Source organism: Miscanthus floridulus, unplaced genomic scaffold (genome assembly GCF_019320115.1).
Source record: "Miscanthus floridulus cultivar M001 unplaced genomic scaffold, ASM1932011v1 fs_236_1_2, whole genome shotgun sequence".
NCBI classification, from domain to species: Eukaryota; Viridiplantae; Streptophyta; class Magnoliopsida; order Poales; family Poaceae; genus Miscanthus; species Miscanthus floridulus.
In genome coordinates, this window is record NW_027096430.1 from 25036 (window position 1) to 34148 (window position 9113).

General features: G+C 48.2%; 1 pseudogene; it reads right to left on the minus strand.

The window, feature by feature from the left end:
* Positions 1–2018: 2018 nt before the first annotated feature.
* Positions 2019–8666, minus strand: LOC136530927 (cytochrome P450 87A3-like; annotated as a pseudogene).
* Positions 8667–9113: the final 447 nt, after the last annotated feature.

A 9113-nucleotide genomic window follows, 5' to 3' on the forward strand; every position in this document is an offset into this window, starting at 1 on the left:
CTCCCGGTAGCACACTTTGTGCTGGCGCTTGGAGTAGATGACATCAGATCTCCCCGAAGATCATGATGCATTCCTCAGGGTCAGGGAAGCTGACCCCGTCCTTTCCCGCTGCACCTCCTTTCTTAGTTGCCGCCTTTTTGCCATTTCCTTCTTTCAGCCCACCGGCATATCGCAGGAAATGTTTGAGGAGCTCGCAGTCCTTATAGAGGTGCTTGATGGGGTAAGCGTGGTAGGTGCAGGGGCTATCCATGAGCTTGTTGAAGTGGTTAGGCAGGCCCTGCTGGGGCTGCTTTCCCGCGCGATCAGCCTCGGCGACCAACGTGGAGTTGGCCTGTCGGCGTCGATCCTTCTTGTTCTTCTTGCCCCTCTGTGTGGAGGGGCCCTCGTTTTGGTCCTCACGCTTGGCATTGCCCTTGTCCCAGCCTCCATTGAAGACTGCTCCGATCACCTCCTCACCAGAAGCATGGTTTGTGGCGACATCGAGCAGGTCACGGGTGGTACGAGGCTTTAGGCAGCCAAGCTTGTGGATCAGGGACTTGTAGGTTGTCCCAGAGAGGAATACGCTAATGACATCCGCGTCGATGACATTAGGGAGGGAGTTGCACCGTTTTGAGAACCTATGGATGTAATCCCGTAGGGACTCGTTGGGCTCCTGCTGGCAGCTCTTGAGGTCCCAAGAGTTCCTAGGGCGGACATACGTCCCCTAGAAGTTCCCGACAAAGACCCTCTTGAGGTCCGCCTAGTCGCAGATGCTGTTGTGCGGGAGGAATTCGAGCCATGCTCGAACATGTTCCCCCACGCAGATGAAGAGGTACTGAATGATGAAGTGATCATCATCCACTCCTCTGGCTCAGTAGGGAGCTAGAAGTCCTTGAGCCATTTACCGGGATTCATCTCCCTAGTATATTTGGCGATGTTGGTCGGTGGTCGGAAGCGCTATGGGAACGACGCTCTCTGGATGTGCCGGCCAAAGGCCCATGGTCCTAGGCCATCCGGGTTGGGACTCCGGTTGTTGGGTCGGTGGCCACGCCTGGGGTGCGTTTCACCGGTCCCCTCAATGGTCCGGCCGGGGCTTGTGTCGTCTGCTCTCACCGTTGCCCGATGGTCGTCATCATCATGCCGGGCCTAACGCTGGTTGCTGATGACGCTGCAAGCGTCTTGGTTCAGCCCAAGGCATTCGCGCATAGGCGGTCGGTGTGGAGCGGGTGTCGGGTTAGGCAGTGGCGTAGCTGCGCTCTCCTATTCCACGCCCGATGGCCATAGTGGCAAGCAGATGGAGCAATTCATCTGGTGCATCCCACTCCCCTGGTGGGGAGAGAGGCCACGAGTCAGTGGCACAACACGGAGCTTTCCGCCTATTGAACGATGGCGGTTTCCACTAGTGCTCGGAGGTTCCAGTGGATCGCTCGTTCCTGGGGGTTGTCCGGCTCGAGAAGGCCACACAGAAGCATTGCGGCCGCGATGATGTTTTGGCTAGCCCGAGCGAACTATGGGGGATCATTCCCCCCATCCATGATGTTGCGCTGGACCTGGCGGGAACTGCCCCGGGCGCCGCTCGTCAGGTTACGCGCACAGGTCGCATCGTGATGCGCCGAGCACGTTGGCCCAGGTGGCGGCTAGTTCTGTTGCCTTTGTCGTAGCTCCTCGCCGTGCGCCTAGGAGGAGTGTGTGTCTGCAGAGACTCTGCCACTACCGGCGGCTATCCTAGAGCATCCACCATAGCACACTCCTAGGATAGACGGTGGCTAGGCACCACGTCGTCGATGCTGGAGCCGTCGCTCTCAGCCTCATCATCCAAGAGGTTGTAGAAAGAGGAGGGAGCATAGCTCGCCATCCCCATGAATTCAGATGTGAGAGGAGGCGACGTCAGCATCTTTTGGAGCCCCCGGGCATCCGCGTCCATGGGGGACGCAAGGCCGTAGGGGAACCGATCGAATGGCGGTTGCGGTAGGGTTAGCAGGGTCCCTTTGGAAAATCGGGGAAAGATAGTAAATAGCGAGTAAATAACAAAGCGTATGTTACTCAGCGGGGTTTGAGCAGAACATATGCTCAGAATGAAGCGTAGGCGCCTCGTCGTTGAAGTCCTCGGGAGTCCCGGAGCCGATGGAGGGCGCCCCTCCGATGGGCGCCGGGATGGTTGCCTCCTTGCGGAGGTGCAGCACGCCGAGCCGATCGGCGATGAAGTCCAGGCTTCCAAAGAGGAAGGCCTAGGACGGGTCAAAGACGGGCGGAACCCACATCCCAACAGGTGGGAGCATGGGAAACTCTAGCGAGCCGAGGCGAGTCGTATCGCTTAAGTCTACCACGACGAAGATGGCAGAAAAGTGGGCCATCCGATGACCAAAAGCGTGAACGTACGATGTCTTCCCCACGGACAGCGCCAACTGTCAGTGCAGAAAGTGACCAACACGTAAATATTTGTAATTTTGCCATACGTTGTGATCGGATATGGCCTAGCAACGTGCCCTACGTTTAGTTTGAGTTGGTTGGTGACTTTATTCCTGAGCCCAGGTGCTCGATGTTTGTTGTGGGGTTACAAATAGAACGGAGAAAGATGGGGGTGCAAGAGGTCCGGTCGGACTCTGGTCTGAAGGGCCGAGAGTGACGGGAGCTCCGCTGTGCACTAAGTGTTCGAACGTTTGTTGTTCGTTGGGATCCTAGATCGTTCGGATCATGTGTGTGTTGTTTGAGTTGTTGTCAACTGACCCCCTCGTTGGCAGAGAGCGCATCTCCTTTTATAGATGAAGGGGATGGCCTTACAAGTGAGAGAGGAAGAGTGTACGTATCCTAAGTCTTGTTGCCCACGCCGTCGGGTACAAGATGATTGTAGGCGCCCATAACACTGTTAATATCAGATGCATGTGGGAGATTGCGTCGTCTTCTTCTGGTATGGCAGATGTCGGTGCCTGCCATATTGTTGATGCCTAGAGGCATGTAGGGGGTTTTACTGTGTTCGCCTGGTATGAGAGTTTTGAGGGCGCCCACAACACTGTAGGGAAAATGTCGGTGCCCGCAACACTGCTTGGGTTCTGACATGCCTGGAAGGTTACAGGGCACCATTCTGACATGTCCTGTTGGTATTATCCTGCAGGTGTTCAGTGTACGGTCCTTGGTATTGCGGTTGACTTTGTGCGTCATGCCTTACTTGCTCTGCCCATTTCCTGGGTCCTTACCGAGCGGGCGTCCCCAGTCGGTTGGTCCCATTCTGCTCTAATTGCGCCAGTCGTAGAAGAGATGTAAGCAGAGGTTCGGTGTATCCTCGGTCAGAGAAGCGGGTCAGAGTCGGAAGCGAGCGACGTTCCTTGGCCAGGCCTTCCGGTCGAAGAGGCAGGCCGGAGTCAGAAGAGAGCGTCGTTCCTCCTCGGCCAGGCCTTTTGGTCGGAGAGGCGGGCCAGAGTCGGAATATATATATATATATATATATATATATATATATATATATATATATATATATATATATATATATATATATATATATATATATATATATATTCAGCAGCCAGATACAAAAATAAGGTATTTTGTAGCCACTTCCATTTACGATAATTTTATATACTAATTTACGATAATGTCAATACATATTTATGATAGTTGGGTTACTATAACACATGGGGATATTTACCATAACATTATAGTAAACCACTTAGTAAGGAGTTACTATAATCTCATAAATTAACATAGTAATTATCGTAACTCAAAGTGGCTACAGAATAAGTTATTTTGTAGCCAGCTATATATATTCCCAGAGAACTGGACACAACCGAGTCGTGGAAACAAATTAACTAAAAGGGATATCTACTTACGGTTAGTTCTTGCAAAGCTTTTGGGTTGTCCGTCAAATACTTGAGTATCACGGTTAATACCATCGACGTCGACTCATGGCTTGCCAAGAGCAACGCGAACAACAAGTCTAACGCGGTGTTCTCATTCATTATCGGGTCTGGCTTGTTCAATTCACCGATCACAAGATCGAAGAAATCTACGTTCACGTGCTCCACTCCATTCCTACGCTCCTCGAGCTGCTGCTTAACGTTCTTACGTCCCTGCAGGGATCATAACGTCCTTTAGGTGCGATGTGGGTATAATTACTAATTAGTGCATATACTCATTCAGTCCCCAAATAGTTAACACTTTAGCTATGAATCGAGACAAATTATTATCCGTATCCATAGCTAAAGTGACAATTATATTATATCTTGGAACCGAGGGAGCAGATAGATTAGGTGGTTTATTTAATTAGTGGTTACTTTTGGAGTACATATTTTTCATATTAGCAAATGATAGGTAATTTCGCAGCAAAACACAACAGTACATGTCCAATGATTGTTACCGTCAATGATGATTAGAGTCTGACACATGTGTTGCTTGAGGATTAGTCTGGTACTTAGAAAAAGAGTCCTACTAAATTAGTAGAGTAATAGTAAGACGCAATGCGTGTAGTGTGTACCTGCATGCATCCGTAGAAGGTTGTGTGCCAGAAATCACTACCCTCAAATTTGCCGAGTGTTTTTATGTTTGCCGAGTGTATTTTCTCGGACACTCGACAAACAAGTTCTTTGCCGAGTGCTGCGCTAAAAACACTCGGTAAAAAAAACACTCGGCAAAGAGGAGGTTTGCCGAGTGCCAAAAAAAAACACTCGGCAAAGAGAGGGTTTGCCGAGTGTTTTCTTTTTTGCACTCGGCAAAAAAGTAAAATATTTTTTCTGGGAAAGAAAGAGAAGAAAAAAAATGAAAAAAAAACTTTGCCGAGTGCCCAGATCTAGAACACTCGGCAAAGAAGTAAAAATCTTTTTTCTGGGAAAGAAGGAGAAGAAAAAAAACTTTGCTGAGTGTCCAGATCTAGGAACTCGGCAAAAAAGTAAAATCTTTTTTCTGGGAAAGAAGAAGAAAAAAAATAAAAAAATGCCGAGTGCCCATATCTAGGACACTCGGCAAAGAAGTAAAATATTTTTTTCCGGCCGCACCGCCCTGCCTCCCTCCTCCTTTCCCGCACCTCCCTCCTCCTTTCCCTTTCCCACACCCGCACCGCCCCGCCCCGCCCCACAAGCTCCTCCCCACTGAGCTGCCTCCCGCCGCCACGCCACCACTCCCGAGCCCGTCCTACCCCCTCCTCCCCCAAGCTCCTCCCCCATCGACGCCCGTGTCGCTCCTCCCTCGAGCTGCTCCACGGGCGGAGGTGATCCCCGGCGGCCAGAGCGCCCTTCTCCCCCGACGTGCTCCATCGGCGCTCGCTCCTCCCCCGAGCTGCTCCAACGGCGGCCGGCGCGCCCTCCTCCCCTGAGCTGCTCCACTAGCGGCGGCGCAACCTCGGCGGCCGGCGCGCCCTCCTCCCCCATCTCCTTCTCCGATGACCATGGTGGCCGGATCCACGACCGTGGTGGCCGGATCTGCCGCTGGTGGGTGGATCCGTGACCGTGGTGGCCGGATCCGCACCCATGGTGTCCGGATTCGCCGGTGGTGGGGCCTGAGTGGAGCAGGCGGGCTTGACAGCCCCTCTCCATCTCTGCTCTCCATGCGGGCGCGGCCTCGATGGCGGCGGATCTAGTGGCGTAGGTGCGGATGAGGCCTCGGCGGCGGCGGATCCAGCGGGCGCCCCTCCTCTCCCCCTTCTTCTTCCCCGACGGCTTTGATGGTGATGGTGGCGGCGGCGGCGGTGGCGGCGTGGTGGTGCTGCCGGCGACTTGTTTTTGTTTTCCCCGAAAAATGTTTGTCGAGTGTTTTTTTTTTGACTCGGCATAGTCTTTGCCGAGTGCCTGACGATTGACACTTGGCAAAACAGTATTTGCCTATAAACGGTTTGCCGGTTTGTCGAGTGTTTTGGGGGCTTTGACACTCGACAAAGCTCCTGTATCCAGTAGTGAATGCAAACCAGAAATGAGAATGGCCCCAAAGTCCAGTTGTGGAAGCATTTCCACAGCTTTCCTCCCGATGCTGCATCATCATGGCTAGGGATGAAAACGGTACAGATATTTTCCGACCGTATTCGAAACCGAATCCGTTTAGAGGGGTTGAGATCTGTCCGTATCCGTATCCGAGTCCGAATATCCAACATCCGATAACGTATCCATATCCAAATACTCAAATCGCATATTTATGATGTCGATATCCAATCGTATCCTATCCGACATAGTTGACACTATCCGTATTCGAATCCGAATCCGAACAGAAATATGAAAACAAATATAATATCGGTGATATCCGTCCGTATCCGATCCGTTTTGATCCCTAATCATGGCTGATCAGCTTCTTTGCAGTGACGCCAAATATCATCTGCAGACGCAGCAGAGACTCATACATACATACATACATACATACATACATACATACATACATACATACATATATATATATATATATATATATATGGGAGAGTATATTCAGTAGTCAGCTACAAAATAAGTTATTCTGTAGCTACCTCTATTTACGATAATTTTATATACTAATTTACGATAATATCAATATATATTTACGATAGTTGGGTTACTATAACACATAGGGATATTTACCATAATGTTATAGTAAACACTTAGTAAGGACTTACTATAATATCGTAAATTAACATAGTAATTATCGTAACTCAAAGTGGCTACAGAATAAGTTATTTTGTAGCCAGCTACAGGGTAGTAGTTATATATATATATATATATATATATATATATATATATATATATATATATATATATATATATATATATATATATATATATATATATAGAGAGAGAGAGAGAGAGAGAGAGAGAGAGAGAGAGAGAGAGAGAGAGAGAGAGAGAGAGAGAGAGAGAGAGAGAGAGAGAGTAATAACGAACGAACTAACCCTGGAGGTGGCCGTCCTGACCTCGACGCCCGGGCGGCCGAGCCATGAGCGTAGCTCGTCGCGCGCGCTTCGCTGCACGTCACGCAGGAGCACAGAGCGGGTGGTCTGGAGGCCAAAGAGGCGCAAGCACAAGGGTCCTCATGTGGCGGTGGAGCACGCCAATAGTCTTTGAGATGAGGTCGGCGCCGAAGACGCGCATGAAGGAGCGCGGGTACCAAATCTGAAACGCGCGATCCTCCTGCTTCAGTACATAGGCATTCAGCTCCGCGTCCAGCGACACGATGAGGTCCTCCCCGACTAGGTTCGTCCGGAAGATGGGGCCATACCTGCAATTCCAAGTCCAAGCATGCATGAGCGTCTGCGTCTGTAAGTTATGTAGTTCTGAACTTGTGACCCCTTTGTACCAAAATAAAGGATGTATTGCGTTACAAATTAAAGCAATCTCTCCCAAAATATATAACAACGACTTGCCGGGCATCGTTTAGCTAAGTCGTAGACAGGTGTTAATTGTGCCCATGTAATAATTGATTAAGGAGCATATATACTCCCTCCATCCTAAAATACAGGCCATCAAAGGTTCAAATGTTGTCTCTAATTATGGAGTATTCTGGATTGCTCAACCACATCCATGTACCTTTTAAACCCCATCGACAATGTTGCATATCTTTTAAACAACACCTTGCCCAGAATGACTCATGTAACGGGTAGTTGAAATCAATAATATTCCAACATGCCTTTTAAACTATATGTTACTAAGAAATTAATCCAGTTGACAACAGAACTAACTGACTAGTTATGGTCAAGTTAGTTTTTTTCCCAGGCTCTTTATTTAGTCTTAAAATTATCTGGATACCTCGTCTTTCAGGAAAGAGAGAAAAAATATTTCTCTTATTCTTGAATCTGTCCTAAAGTCCCAGTAGTCCTTATAATTGGGACGGTAACACTATAAACATTAAATTATATTTATTAGACTCATCATAAAATAGTTACAGCTTAGAGATTTATGTAACCATAGTGTTATTTGTTCTAATACATCTTGGAAATCAAACTCCATACTGCTCTAATATCAATCATAGGGATACATGAGTCTTAGAGATTTACCAATGCTCACATCGTGCGTTCCAAATTATTTTGGAATCGGACTCCGTACCATGTATGAATATGTTGCTCTAACTCATACTAGCACGGGAGAGAGCGGCGGACCATGGCTCCGTATTTCAACTTGTTTTGGAATGGGACGCTGTCCCGTGTTTTGATTTGCTTTTAACTCGTGCAGGCACATGAAAGAATTGAGTCCGTCGTATCCCATCAGACGGTTGTGAGCGACAAAGGACGAATGAACCTTCTCCTCTTTAATATTAGAGATCTTCATAGTTCATCTATCTATTTACTAGTCAAAGAGTGTGTGTAAAAAGAAAGCTACTCCCTCCGTCCTAAATTATAAGTCATTTCAAGAATTTTGAAGAGTGAAAGTTTTTCAAGTTTAATCAAATTTATATAATAAGATAATAACATTTATGATACCCTAAGTACCGTTAGATTCTTCATTAGTTATATTTTCATAGTATACCTATTTAATATGATGTCATAAATTTTTGTGTTTCTCTCTATAATTTTGATCAAACTTGAGATGCTTGGAATGACATAATTTGGAACGGAGCTGAGGGAGTATTGTTTTTTTTTTTTTTTTTTGCTACCTCTCCAACCGTTTCTTGAAGAAGGCTGGCAATAGCCCAAGAGTTGAGGACGCTGCCAGGTAGTGGAGCGTCTCCCCGAGGAACGGCAGGCCCCTCGACCCCGGCGGCAGCCTCGCTTCTCCGCTCGTTCGGCCGCCGTTCCTCCATCTCAACACCTAAGTACTGTACATTATTACGTCACTGCAACCAATCAGGATCGAGCACTAATCATGATCATAAGCATTATTCACGTGCTGTGCAAGAGTCAGGGGGTGGACCATCAGAAACCCTGTTTTCAGACCCCGGCCCGAAGGTCACACTGCAAATCTGCAGCCGAGAGGACAAATGGAGAATAGAATGGCCAACCCAATTATAGCAGCTTGATCAGGTGAGAGATCATAGGAGCACAGAGTCAGCAGTGGTACTGGTTCGTTTCCTTCTCCAGGCAGCCAGCCACGTATGTACGTACCCCTCTCCAAAAGTCGATCTCTTTCTCTCTGTGGTCTCTGCTCTAAGTTAACAATCAGTCAATCCTATCCGATTGATTGCTTCCACAAAAATTCTCAATCACCGTGGAAAATAATTTTTTCTTGCTCCAACAATAATAATTTCCGTCCAACCAA